This window comes from Mastigoproctus giganteus, chromosome 6 (assembly GCF_048544385.1).
Source record: "Mastigoproctus giganteus isolate SK-2022 chromosome 6, ASM4854438v1, whole genome shotgun sequence".
NCBI lineage: Eukaryota > Metazoa > Arthropoda > Arachnida > Uropygi > Thelyphonidae > Mastigoproctus > Mastigoproctus giganteus.
This window is the reverse complement of record NC_143580.1, coordinates 151523822-151539187: the sequence shown is the minus strand read 5'-3', so window position 1 is coordinate 151539187 and position 15366 is coordinate 151523822. Positions and strand designations below refer to the sequence as shown.

General features: G+C 39.0%; 1 protein-coding gene across 1 annotated transcript in view; it reads right to left on the bottom strand.

Moving 5' to 3' along the window:
- LOC150084658 (uncharacterized) overlaps positions 1-15366 on the bottom strand; it is a 350037-nt gene that overhangs the window by 138496 nt on the left and 196175 nt on the right. The window lies entirely within an intron of this gene.

Sequence of the window (15366 nt, the reverse complement as noted above, 5' to 3'; positions counted from 1 at the left end):
CTGCATGGGTATATTCAAAAGTAATTAAGATAAATAAAACAGAGCTATAATGTTCAATGAGTCCTACATTTATATTAATATACAGAAATAAAGAGGAATTTACCGCAATGCTTTTTTGTAGAATGCTTCACTACAATACCCTCCTAAATTCAATTAGACGTAAAATTATTATTCAATGGCTCCCTTCCTTCATAGACATATGAAAGTCCGACGTATCCATGATCAATAGTCAAGATCTCCCAACCCGACCACCAACACATCAAACCACCACCACATAACCGTGAGAGTCAGAAGACATCTCGTCAAATATTAAAATCATTGAAATCATTAAAATGATTGCGGCATATAAAAGTTAAAATTTTGAAAATTAGCTAAAATAATTCAACTCAATTTTGAATAACTTTTCTTCCTTTAGCGGACTGGGGTTTTTCAACGGTCTGTCTTGGTCACAGGATAGAAGTAACATATGGGAATTTCTTAAACCCTTCATGATTATTTAATATCTTGGCACATGGGCACAAATGACCACGAATCTGATATGAGAAATGGCAGACAGACATTAATGGAATTCTTCTGTAATTTGATTTCCAGCATTTCCGCAATTAATAATTTAGTGTAATTCCTCAGTATATACTAAGTATTTTTGATTTGCCAAATAAAAAGGTGCAATTCTTGTTGACGGCACGGAACACTAAATGTTGTCTCGTTCTTTTCATACACCTTGTGGACCCTTGATACGATGAATTACATTCCTTACATGAAATGTATACTATGTTGGTAATTTGTGTTGAAAATGACAAAAGTATTGTTCGATTGTTTAGTTCAATCTGTAGTTTCCGAATGGTTCTAGACACAATTTTAAACTGTATCCCTGAAAGTCTGTTTAGTTGTTTGTGCCAATGCTCTATGTACGGGACGGAAATAAAGTATTTCTTGGGATTATTTTTACTGATTAAAGTAAATTGCAGCCATTATCAACCACTACAGGATGGAAGCCTCCTCAACAATTCATGCTGAGGGGAATGGACCATAATCTGCCACTTGTCTTTTTTTTTTTTTTTTTTTGGTAGTTATTGGCGCATCGGCTTCTGTGGCCATAATGCACCTCCCAAGGTTTTTGCAGTACTTTGATCCAAGCCCGAGGCGGGATTCGAACCCGCGACCTTTGGGTTGCCAGGTAGGCACTTTGCCCACCCGGCTAGCCCGGTCGGCTGCCACTTGTCCAGTGCGGGTTGGCAGATCGACCGTATTTAGCAGTCAGGGGCTTGAACCCTAGTCTACTCAAAGAGCGTGTACTACTGCATTCCCGCTCCTGACCACTTGGCTACGGAGGCCTCTTCTGATTAAAGTATTCATTTGTAACTCATTTTTAGCTGCCAAGATATTAAATAATCTCAAAGGATTTAAGAAGTTCCCATTATGTTACTTCCATTCTGTGAACAGTGTCCACTAATTACCACTCTCTGTCTTCTCCCACTCAACCATCCTTGCCCTTAATGCCACACTGCTCCAATTTGTACAGCAGTATTTTATGTGCAACAGTACCAAAAACTTTCCTGAAATTCAAGTATAGCCGAACTTGGTTATAACATGCATGGAAATAACGAGCCACAGCTGTAATGAGCAAAAAGCCATAATGATTTTAATTTAGGTGTATTCCCATACAATCACTCACTTATAACGAGCGTACTACACGGATATACTGTACAAATTTTGGTAACTATGCAAACATTCTTAATTGCTCTGGTAGTTGAATAAACCCAATTCTTTGAATAGACAAATATGAAAGGGGCAGCTTAGCTTCTATGACCACCTGCATCAGATTAGAGGCCGGTTTATAACCCCGTCCGGGGCTACTGTAAAGCCCCTGTCCTTTAGAGGATGGGGGGGGGGACTATACAATAGAGCATTGGCATTCTGCTTGTAATTTCTATGGCTGAATTACCCTATTTACAGATTGTCTTGTATCGATGTGGCTTCGCTTGTATTCACCCATAAATCGATTTTGGAACTTATAAGAATTTTTGAAACAATTGTTTGTATGCATATCACTTTACTGTCATTTATAAGTAAAATCAGTTAGAAACAAACCCTTCCTTCAGAAATATGTCTACTAACAAAAAAAGTCTTTTGATTCGCAAAAAAATCGAAATCATTTGTGAGTTAGAACATGGTGCAAAAAATGTTAAAGTGTGTAAAGCGTTTTTCTTCGTTCTCTTCAACAGTGCCGACATTGTAAACGAATAAACATGTTTACATATCGGCACTGGAAAGGAACATAACAAAAAAAAAAAAAAAAAAAATCAGTATCAATGAAGCATTGCTTCAATGTTTCACTATACAAAAAAGGCTGGATTTTTAATAGACGGCCTGATCTTGAAGGCAGAAGTGGAAAAATTTGCTAAACAATTGGGACCCAATGACTTTGTATGTAACAATGGTTGGCTGGATCAATTTAACCACCGACATAACATTGTTTATGCAAAAATTAGTGGAGAATCAGATCCAATAATGGCAAACAAAGGATTGACCGTGTTTGGGCAGAAATCAGAAAAGATTTCGATTTCAAGACATCTACAATGCTGATAAAACAAGAAATTGTGTTTAGTATTAAGTGTATGGTTTTAAAATTACAGACAAATAAATTGTGTTCAATATTAAGTGTACTGTAGTTTATACATGCATATCAATACAAATAATATGTAGGTATATACTAATATATTTTTTCTCTCTAATATTTCTTTTGTTTTTTGAATCTATTTTTTTAACAAGTTACTGAGAATTAAAAAAAAAAAAAAAAAAAAAAAGGAGGTAAATTTAATTCACCACTGATATAGTGAGTAATGGTTATAATGAGGAAATTTTGCTGGTCCCTTGATGCTCGTTATAACCAAGTTCGACTGTGTATGATATCAAAATTATTTTTGCATCCAGTTCCTTTGTGACCACATAGTAGTATTGAAGCCTGTCTGCACTGTACTAAATTGGTCAGACAAGATTTTGCCTTAATCCATGCTGATGCTGTGTCTGAAGTGTAACTGTGATCTTATCTAGATGATTCTGCATTACTTCTTTATCCAATGTGCCTCCATTATTTTCCCAGCAGAAAGTAAAAAGGTAAACCAACAGATCTGTAATTGCTCCTGTCACCCCCTCCTTGTGAACTGGGGATACATTTGCACATCCCCAGTCTGTGGGACCTGCCCTGAATCCGAAAATGTTCTCATATTTATTATGGCTAAGGGTTTGCTTACTTCTTTCGCTGCCTCCCTTAATATATCTGGATAGATCCCATCCACCCTGGGTGTCTTTCTTATGTTTAACTTCAACATTTTCTCCTCCACTTTCCTCTCAGTTATTACAAAATCATTTAGTTCCCTGTCTAAGTTTGATAAACTTTTGGACTCCACTTCCCTAAAGAATTCCTCATTTTGGAACATAGATTATGCAGGTTGCTGACAAACTGAATATGCATTCAGTTTGTCAGCAACCTGAGCAGGATCATCAAGTGGACCAATATGATTCAACCCTTTGCCTCTAGAGTTCATATAAGTAAAGAAGTATTTGCTGTTTTACTTTGCATCCTTTATCAAAGATTTCTTGTAATCTGCCTTTACTCGTCTAAGCTGCTTTGTGACTTGATTACAGACTAGCTTACATCTACCATAGGCTTTTGTGTCACATGATAATTTATATGCATTCTTCTTCTCTTCCACGAGTCTCATTAGTTCATCTGAGATCCACTTAGACCTAAACCTTGAATAGTATTTTTTTAGTTGTCATGAAAAGCCTAGAAGCTTTCATGATTAATTCCTTAACCCCTTCCTGGAACATTTTTTTCCTGAAAATGTGCCATAATGGATCAACTTTTTTTATTTTACACATTAAAAGTATGCATCATGCGAACAGTCATTGTATAGTTTTTTTGTGTTTTTTATAAATTGTTTAGTCAAAAATATATGGGAGTAATTAATCCATTTGGGCTATCCCGAGTTAACTTTTAGCATTAGTAGAGGCATATGATGCAAGAAAGCAAGCTTATGCAGCATCAGTCAAAAAAAAAAAAAAACCCGCTTCCACTTCACCCCTCCGTTCATTCAAAATACCTGTCCAGCCAAGCCTTAAATTTATTTAGGCTATCAACTTCCACAAAAAGGGATAGATGTCTGTTCCACCAATCAACTACCTGCTGGCTAAAGGCAAATTTCCACACGTCTATCCTACAATTGTCCTTCCTCAATTTGAATTTTGCCCTCTCAGGTGATTATTCTGAGCAAGAGGAAGAATCCCATCAGCACTGAGCATGCTCAAACCATTCAAGGCTTTATACACCTCTATCAGATCTCCTCGCTGGTGCCTAGTCTCCAGACACTGTAATTTGCAAAACTTAAGCCTTTCTTAAGCCTTGTAAGAGCAACCCTTCATTCCGTTTGCTAACCTTGTTGCCCTTCTCTGTACTTGTACCAGCAGCACATCCTTCTTGAAATGAGGCCTCCAGACCTGTATACAGTACTCAAGGCGTGGCCTTATGCAAGGGAATAATCACCTCCTTATCCCTGCTAGAAAAATTCCTGTATATCATTGACAAGACACCATGAGCTACTCTTGCAGCCCGTCTGCACTGCTCAAAGAACTTCATATCTGCCTGCACAATTATCCCCAGGTCCTTTTAATTCTCTACCGTCAATGTAGTACCACAGAGTTGATCTGTGGTTACTGTTTCCCATATGTAGTACTTTACATTTGTCAATGTTAAACTTCATTTGCCACCTCCCAGCCCATCTGCTCAACTTTTCTAGATCCTGTTGAAGCAGCAGCAGCAGTGTACTGTCATTAGTGTCCTTAATAACCCTGCCAACCTTCGTATCATCTGAAACTTGGACATTAAGCTTGATATACCATCATCAATAGCATTTATAAATATAGAAAACAACAATGGACCCAATACTGAACCCCGAGGGACTCCACTAATAACATTAGTCCACGATGAGCAGTGTCCATTGATTACCACTCTCTGTCTCTCCCACTCAATCATCACTTTATCCATAGCAGCAATTTGCCTTCAATGCCACACTGCTCCAATTTGTGGAGCAATCTTCCATGTGCAACAGTATCAAAAGCCTTTCTAAGATCCAAATATATCATATCAAAGTTATTCCCTGCATCCAGTTCCTTTGTGACCACATCATAGTATTCAATCAAATTGGTCAGGCAAGACTTCCCCTTAACAAAACCATGCTGTGTGCGAGCTATAACTGAAGTCTTGTCTAGATGATCCTGCAGTGCTTCTTTAACCAGTGCCTCCATTAATTTTCCTGGAACAGAAGTTACACTCTGAGGTCTATAATTACTTGTGTCAGCCTTTGATCCTCCTTTGTAAATTAGGGTCACAGTTGCACATCTCCAGTCTGTGAGTACCTCGCCTGAGTCCAAGGAAGCTCTATAATTATGGCTGAGGGTTTGCTTACTTCCTTTGCTGCCTCCTTTAATATAACTGGATAGATCCCATCCACCCCAGGTGCTTTTCTTGTGTTTATATTCAACAATTTCTCCTCTACTTTACTCTCAGTTATTACAAGATTCTCTAGCTTACTCCCAGAGTTGAATACACCTCTGGCATTCCCCTCACTGAATAACTCCTCATGTGTGAATGTCGATGCAAAATATTAATTTAATTTGTTAGCTACCTGAGCAGGATCATCAACAGTTGACCCATCAATATCAAGTGGACCAATATGATTCATCCCCTTCCTTCTAGAGTTTACATAATTTCATCTTTGCCTATAAAACGGTCATTCATAAGTAAAGAACTCTTTGCTGTTTTTCTTTGCATCCCTTGTCTGCCTAACCTCCTTTGTAACTTGGTTACAGATCAACTTGTATCTATCATAGGCTTCTGTGCCACGTGTTAATTTATATGTATCCCATGCAATTTTCCTCTCTGTCATATGTCTCATTAGTTCATCTGACATCCATTTAGGTCTAAACCTTGAACAATATTTATTAGTTGGTATCTAAAGCCTAGTAGATTCCAAGATAAGTTCTTTGAATGGTTCCCATTTTGAATTTGCTGATGGTAACATCTTCAGTTGGTCCCACTGTATAGAATTTAAATACTGTCTCAGACCATCATAGTCACCTTTATGAGAGCAATAACCCTTCCCTTTACCCCTGATGGTAGTTATCTCTTTGAGTAAATCTTATGTATGCCAAAAAGTTTGCAAATTATACAGATTTTTTAAATAAATTTGCACCTGAGCTAAAAGAAAGGAAGAGAAAAACACTCTTCATTACTCATTATATAAATATATTTAAAAAATCAAGTGGAATGTACAAGCAGTAACCTCCCACGACAAGCAATAACTGTGAATTAACTACATTCTGACACATGGCCGCCGCAAGTGGATAGGCGAGGTAAGCATCATTTTCAGGCGGAAGTTCGAGAGGGCGCTGAAAAATTTTTTGATATAGTTTTCTAATTGGTTAACGCTTATCAGTATTCAGCATTTAGGACGGAAATTTTATTTTGCTTACTGGCGACACATAGGAATGTGCACTACTCTTCTGACATTGCTGTACAATAAGTAAATATAAGTAAAATGAAAGCCAGTCGCCTGCTGCCAGACGTAAGAAAATCCCAAGAAATCTCGGGATTTATCTGGCTAATGCAAAATTAGACAGATAAATGGCCGAGAAAATATGTTTCAATCATAAATTTGGAGGTATTATTGTTTGATTCAGGAATTATTGTATCCCGAGATATTTTGTGTAATTTCAAATAACTTTTAAAACTAAAAACGAGATATCTCGGGAAAATCCGCTTAGGGGTTAATCATTTCCATTTAGAATTGGCTGATGGGAAACATCACTAGTTGGTCCGACTATACAGAATTTTAAAAACTGTCTGAGACCACTCTAATCACCTTTATAAAAGCAAAAGTCTTTCTCTTCTCTTCTCTTCTCTTTACCTTTGATGGTAATTACATCTGTAAGTAAATCCTACATCAGTACACTATGGCCACTGCCACCTAGTGGTCCATTTATCTGTAGATTCTTAATGCATGAATAATCACTGCTGATAATCAGATCAAGGGTATTACTCTCTCTCTGGTTTCCTATCTATCGAACTGCTGTAGAAAAATGGTTATTCAATAAATTCACAAAAGTTTTGCTAGTGCGCAAGTGACCAACCCACAAGTTCCATGGCGCCTCCGTAGCCAGGTGGGAAGGAGCAGCAGTGGTAGCACACGCTTCTTGATTAGACCGGGGTTCGAGCCCGTCACCACCAAATACGGAGCATGCGGAAAGGTCAGGGAATGACCACCGCACCGGAGCAATATGGCCTTAGTTGCTAATGCTCCTAAAAAAAAAAAACCAAACCAAACCAAAACCACAAGTTCCATTCAATATCTGGAAAGTTAAAATCTCCCAATATAAGACATGCTGATTTAGTGGTCCAGTCTATTTCTCTGCACTATTGTTTGTTGTACTCTTATTTATTTATTTAATATGCTCTTAAGCATTGGTGAATATGCACCTGTTCTTGCTCTTTGTTATCCCTAACACAGCCCGTGAATTTATTTGTTCCTTGATGACTCCCAGCAGTCCATGAAATCCCCAGTACCTTGCTTACCAGGCTGCTGCTCATTTTAATAGAAGCAAGGCAAGAATCACTTTCATCTTTGCCTATAGCTAATGTTCATCTGCTAGTCTGAATATTATCCAAGCCAGCAGCTTTCTGACCCATCTAATGCAGCCTCAATAGCATCATCAAATATTCTTATACCCTTTCTACTTCAGTAGTAGTAGTGGTGGTGGCATGTGATGCAAGAAAGCAAGCGTATGAGCTTATGCAGTATCATCCAAAAAAAAAAAAATACAAAACAATCCCCTCTAAACATTTGTCCAGTTCCTCCTTAAATTTATTTAACCTATCAACTTCCACAACGACAGATGGAAGTTTGTTCCAACAATTAACCACCCGTTGAATAAAGGCACATCCATTCTACATCTGTCTTTCCTCAATTTCAATTTATGCCCCCTTAGGTTCATAATCTGAACAAGTGGAAGAATCCCATCAGAATTCAGCATGCTCAACCCATTCAAGGCCTTATACACCTCAATCAGATCACCTCGCAGGTGCCTAAGTCTCCAGCTGCTGCAATTTGCAGGACTTAAGCCTCTCCTGGTAAGAGGATTCCCTTCATTCCCCTCACCAATCTTGTTGCCCTTCTCTGTACACGCTCAAGCAACTCTACATCCTTCCTAAAATTAGGCCTCCAGATCTGCACGCAGTACTCAATGCATGGCCTGACCATTGCCTTATATAGAGGGACAATTACCTCCTTTTCCCTGTGAACAAAATTCCTGTATATCATTGACAACACCCCATGACCTGCCCTGGCAGCCTGTCTGCATTTCTCAGAAAACTTCATATCTGACTGCACAATTACTCCCAGGTCTTTTTCATTTTCTACCTCCTTAAGTGCAGTACCATACAGTTGGTACATTTCTCTGGGGTTACTTCTACCCATATGCAGTACTTTGCATTTTTCAATGTTAAACTTCAGTTGCAATTTCTCAGCCCATCTGCCCAAATTTTCTAGATCCTGTATATTTCATCCCTGTAGAAGCAGTCTCTCCTGTTAATAAGCACAGGCCATACTAAGAAATATTCTACCCCATAAGCCCTTGCACATTCTCTCCATAGCCGAATTGCTTGACAATCCTTTCATAATATACATCCTTCTATTGTGTACGCGCAGAATTGCAGACAATTTCAAATTTAACACTAACTCATGACTTTTTTTCAACATCAACCTGAACTTATTAAATAAGACTGCAGATCTCCTACTCTTAATGTCAATGTGTACAACAATATCACCTTTTTTTTTGCCTTAAAAGTTCGTATCTGCTCTAGAATGTCATCAACTTTTGCCCCTGGCGGACATATCTTGGCCCTATTCCACCTATCCTTTTGCACAATATATTTCTCCCCCTTTCCCTGATAAGTTGCCGACAGCAACTGGCACCTACGGGACTAGTGCATTCTGCCTTAAGGGTTGCCACCGTGTTGCCTGATAATCAAGTGCAATTTCTGGCACTGATGTGGGCAGCTGAGAGCTTGATGGGCCCCAATTTTAATCCTATGAGGGCATCCACCCTGTTCTTCAAGCTCTCATAAATGTCCACAACAACAACATAAAGTCGGCACTTAATATCCCCAAGCTGTTTACATCAAGCGCACATGAAGATATCAATATCGTATCCCATTCCTGATGCTCTGCAAACATCAAACAAGCTGTACATTTCATAAGGCTGTGATTCAAAGGATAACTCCCTCCGCCCAATTCTCTGCCGAGCGCGGCAGTCCCACTATCTTGAGCCGTTTACTTTGCTGCTATGGTCTGATACATGATTTCCATTCAAATTCAATATAATTAAAAATACTACACTATACTCACATAACTAATTCAGCAATAACACTACACCAGTCATGCAATGAAGTTTACATTATTTAATATATTCATACATTGTAATATTGAGCTTACGGTATATGTATTACACTATACCATTACATTTGTTGTTATATCTAGGAAATAAACTCATACACCGACCATGAATAAAATTTTACTGTAACTAAAATTTTACAAATAATATAAAAATAATAATATAAAATCAAAAACAAATTATTTACAATGATTGTATATTGCGGAATACTAAAAACTGTAATAAAAGATCATTTACAATAAAATAAGCTAAAATATAAAATTAAAAGCGCTAAAAACCTGGAGCTTTCGAGAGCGTCAGCTCTCTTCTTCAACAGTAATATGACTTCCTGCAACATCTCCTTAAATAGCAGGTTCACAGTACCTCCACACGTGGTATTTCTCCACGTGGTTCAATCGGCACATGGTCAGAACCGGAAGCGGAAATGTCTCGGGTGCGTGGCAAAGAAAATCGTTCATCCGAACTTAATACAATTGCTTCAAAAATGGGATGAATACGCATGCCTCTATCTCTGTTCATGGTATTCTTATTGGATGAGCCAATCCGTAAACCCTCGAGCCATTTACGCTCCCAGTATCCGTGTGCACGATCCAAAATGATAGCGTCCTCCGGGGAGATTTGATGCTGCTTCTCCCAAAAATGTTCGGCCACGGCAGACTTATTGTAATCAGCGGTTCTTATGGCATTTAAATGTTCCCCCAGACGATCCCTAAGCCGTTGTTTTGTTTCCCCCACATAACACTCCCCACAATCCGGGCATTCTATTCTATAAATAACTCCGCTACTGAGATCTTTTGGTATACGGTCTTTGACCTGAGACACAGCTGTGCACAGCCTCCGCCCAGGAAGCTGTACACAGCGCGTCTTATAACCCCGTAAAATTCTTGCCTGATGCTCAGTAAGGCCCGGATAGTAGGGGATGTATGTGGTGGCTACTGGGACGAACGACTCCCTACGCTCGGACACTCCTCTACTATATCTATCCAGGATCTTCTGGGGGTATCTGCACTTTCTAAGTTCTGCCGTGACACGATTAATTTCTTTCTCTTTATCTTCAGAAGTGGTACAGTGTGATCTTACTCTGTCAAATAAAGCTTTTACTACACTATTCTTGTTTTGTTCAGCTTGTGCTGAATTATAGTGGGTGTATTGACCTCTACACATGGGTTTTTTAAAAACTGATGTCTTAAGCCTAGAACCCACCCTAGAGACCAATATATCCAAAAACGACAGAGTACCGCCCGTTTCCACCTCTGAGGTGAATTGTATAAATTGGGAGAAGCTATTAAGCCAGCAAACGGCATCATCATCATACCTTTGCCTTGGTCCTTCTGGACCAAGGCAAAGGTATCATCAACGTATCTTCTCCTATTCCTGATAGGAAACGAACACCCACTAAAAACCCTACTTTCCAACTCCTCCATGGCCAATTTGGCCACGGTGGCACTAATGGGTGAACCCATGGCCGTACCGTGAACCTGCTTATACATAGTTCCTTATGTAATAATAATATAAAATCAAAAACAAATCAAAAACAGCATCAAATCTCCCCGGAGGACGCTATCATTTTGGATCGTGCACATGGATACTGGGAGCGTAAATGGCTCGAGGGTTTACGGATTGGTTCATCCAATAAGAATACCAGGAACAGAGATAGAGGCATGCGTATTCATCCCATTTTTGAAGCAATTGTATTAAGTTCGGATGAACGATTTTCTTTGCCACGCACCCGAGACATTTCCGCTTCCGGTTCTGACCATGTGCCGATTGAACCACGTGGAGAAATACCACGTGTGGAGGTACCGTGAACCTGCTATTTAAGGAGATGTTGCAGGAAGTCATATTACTGTTGAAGAAGAGAGCTGACGCTCTCGAAAGCTCCAGGTTTTTAGCGCTTTTAATTTTATATTTTAGCTTATTTTATTGTAAATGATCTTTTATTACAGTTTTTAGTATTCCGCAATATACAATCATTGTAAATAATTTGTTTTTGATTTTATATTATTATTTTTATATTATTTGTAAAATTTTAGTTACAGTAAAATTTTATTCATGGTCGGTGTACGAGTTTATTTCCTAGATATGAGTTTTCCCGACCTCAGAGGCCTCTTTCAGGATATTGTGAGTAGTTATGGCCATATAGTTGTGCAGCATCTCCGACAGTATCAGAAGTATTGTGTAAAAGAAGCTAGACAACAACAGCATTTAAGATTTGCGTACCGTTGCAGAGCGCATGGGCTGGTACCGCATGGGTTTAGGGTTAAAATACTTTTCCAGGATGTTCGACTAGTACGGGCCACTGTGCGTTTTCAAAAGAGTATTATGAATGTTTGGATTCGTAAGCTGCATGAAGATCTCAGATTTACTAGACGGCAAATTGGCATGTATTTAGCTAATATTGGTAGTAATGTTTCTTCTAGACACCGGGTTCTTATCAGAAGGTTAGTCTCGGATAAAGTTGCTAGGGTAGCAGAATCATATAGGCAAAGACAATTTATGAAGTTCAATAGGTTGGTGAGTGAAAATGTGGTACAGCGATATGATAGGAACACCCATTTTATACATAATTTGAGTAATAGACAACTCACGAAAGAACAGGAGGCAGTCCTTAGTTTAGGCCCTAAGTTCACGCTGGTTCCTTGGAAACCCCCCATTGCGGAGATAGCAATGGGTATTGAACGGGCCATTAATAAGTTTCCTGAGCCTTTAGCTAATGAAATCCGTGTGAAGTCTGCTGCAGCGTTGAGTCAGGTGAGGAAGGCATCCCCGAATCTCAGCCTTGGTCAAAAGAGAGCACTAGAAGAATTGAGAAGAGACAAAGGAACAGTTGTTTTACCAGCAGACAAAGGGAGATCAACAGTGGTCCTAAATACAGAGGATTATAATAAGAAGGCATTGGAACTTCTGCAAGATAATAACACTTATAAGGTGATCCAGAGGAACCCATTGGTGGGTCTGGAACGGCGAGTCAATAAATTGGTACAATCCTGGTTGAACACGGAGATTTCCAAGGAGAGTTACTGGTCATTACACACTACAGGTAGTCAACTCCCACGATTCTACGGACTGCCAAAAATTCATAAGGCAGAAGTACCCTTGAGACCTATAGTTTCATTTACAGGGAGTCCTTCCTATGCACTATCAGGGTACTTGGCCAAATTAATTGCACCCATAGTGGGTCAGTCCGAGTATGTTGTTAAAGACAGTAGAGAGTTTGTGAATTTTGTGGGGAATTTGACTATAAATGATGATGAGAGCATGATCTCTTTTGATGTTGTATCTTTATTTACATGTATTCCTATTAATCATGCAGTATATTGTGTAAAAATGGCATTGACCAGGGATGCCTCACTTGGTAATAGATCACTTCTCGGTGTGGAAGATATTTGTACCGGGGTAGAATTATGTCTAGCTAGCACTACCATGTTATTTCAAGGAACTATGTATAAGCAGGTTCGCGGTACGGCCATGGGTTCACCCATTAGTGCCACCGTGGCCAACTTGGCCACGGAGGAGTTGGAAAGTAGGGTTTTTAGTGGGTGTTCATTTCCTATCAGGAATTGGAGAAGATACATTGATGATACCTTTGCCTTGGTCCAGAAGGGGAAGGAGGATGATGCAGTTTGCTGGCTTAATAGCTTCTCCCAATTTATACAATTCACCTCAGAGGTGGAAACGGGCGGTACTCTGTCGTTTTTGGATGTATTGGTCTCTAGGGTGGGTTCTAGGCTTAAGACATCAGTTTTTAAAAAACCCATGTGTAGAGGTCAATACACCCACTATAATTCAGCACAAGCTGGACAATACAAGAATAGTGTAGCAAAAGCTTTATTTGACAGAGTAAGATCACACTGTACCACTTCTGAAGATAAAGAGAAAGAAATTAATCGTGTCACGGCAGAACTTAGAAAGTGCGGATACCCCCAGAGGATCCTGGATAATAATAGATAATAGATATAATAGAGGAGTGTCCGAGCGTAGGGAGTCGTTCGTCCCGGTAGCCACCGCATACATCCCCTACTATCCGGGCCTTACTGAGCATCTGGCAAGAATTTTACGGGGTTATAAGACACGCTGTGTACAGCTTCCTGGGCTGAGGCTGTGCACAGCTGTGTCTCAGGTCAAAGACCGTATACCAAAAGATCTCAGTAGCGGAGTTATTTATAGAATAGAATGCCCGGATTGTGGGGAGTGTTATGTGGGGGAAACAAAACAACGGCTTAGGGATCGTCTGGGGGAACATTTAAATGCCATAAGAACCGCTGATTACAATAAGTCTGCCGTGGCCGAACATTTTTGGGAGAAGCAGCATCAAATCTCTCCGGAGGACGCTATCATTTTGGATCGTGCACACGGATACTGGGAGTGTAAATGGCTCGAGGGTTTACGGATTGGCTCATCCAATAAGAATACCATGAACAGAGATAGAGGCATGCGTATTCATCCCATTTTTGAAGCAATTGTATTAAGTTCGGATGAACGATTTTCTTTGCCACGCACCCGAGACATTTCCGCTTCCGGTTCTGACCATGTGCCGATTGAACCACGTGGAGAAATACCACGTGTGAAGGTACCGTGAACCTGCTATTTAAGGAGATGTTGCAGGAATTCATATTACTGTTGAAGAAGAGAGCTGACGCTCTCGAAAGCTCCAGGTTTTTAGCGCTTTTAATTTTATATTTTAGCTTATTTTATTGTAAATGATCTTTTATTACAGTTTTTAGTATTCCGCAATATACAATCATTGTAAATAACTTGTTTTTGATTTTATATTATTATTTTTATATTATTTGTAAAATTTTAGTTACAGTAAAATTTTATTCATGGTCGGTGTATGAGTTTATTTCCTAGATATGAGTTTTCCCGACCTCAGAGGCCTCTTTCAGGACATTTGTTGTTGTTGTTTGATTTTAGGAGCATTAGCAACTAAGGCCATATTGCTCCGGGGATATGCGGTGGTCATTCCCTGACCTTTCCGCATCCTCCGTATTTGGTGGTCAAGGCTTGAACCCCGGTCTAATCAAGAAGCGTGTGCTACGCACTGCTGCTCCTGCCCACCTGGCTATGGAGGCGCCCCATTACATTTGTAATTTCTAAGTAGTTATAATAGATAATAAATTAATCAAGCTAATGCCAACCTACATGATTCAAACTTTTGAGAGACCTATTCGCAGTACTATATTTATTCCAAATCAACAATACAAAAAGCTCTATGAATATTAATGTCGTACATTATGCATTATGTGACAAAGTTAAGTTATTAAAACACATATGTATTGCTATAAATTATAGTTTATAAGCCTCTTCTAATACTGATTACACTGTATAATGCTACGTAGAAACCTGTAAGAGTCCCCTATATCAATACTAAAAGAATGGTGGCAAAATTCAAACATTTTTATTAACACAATGACAGCAGAAGTTGACTGTGGTTTTTTTAAGCACAATTACAAGGGCCAAGTAAGAAACAAAAAATACATTACTAATTTTAAATCAAGTTAAAAAAAAATAATACTAATAAATAAATTTAAATCAATAAATAAAAGTTCTCCATCTCCAGAGAAAGCATTTAGTCAAGTAGCCTTGTCAGTAGAAGTCAGCCTTCAATCAAGATTGGAAAATCTTGTTCATCTTCTGCACTATCAGGGATGATGTCAGTGATGTCGGCATTTACTTTAGCAGCACAAAAATCAACACTTGTTGCCTTCCAGCATCCCCAAAGACAAAAAGGTTGTAGCTATTGTTAGTAACAACAGCTACTTCCTGTGAGCAATTATCTCCCTCAACTCTACTGTTAAGGAAAGGAAATATATTTCACAAAAAGAATAGGCAGAATAGGACCAAAGTATGTCTACG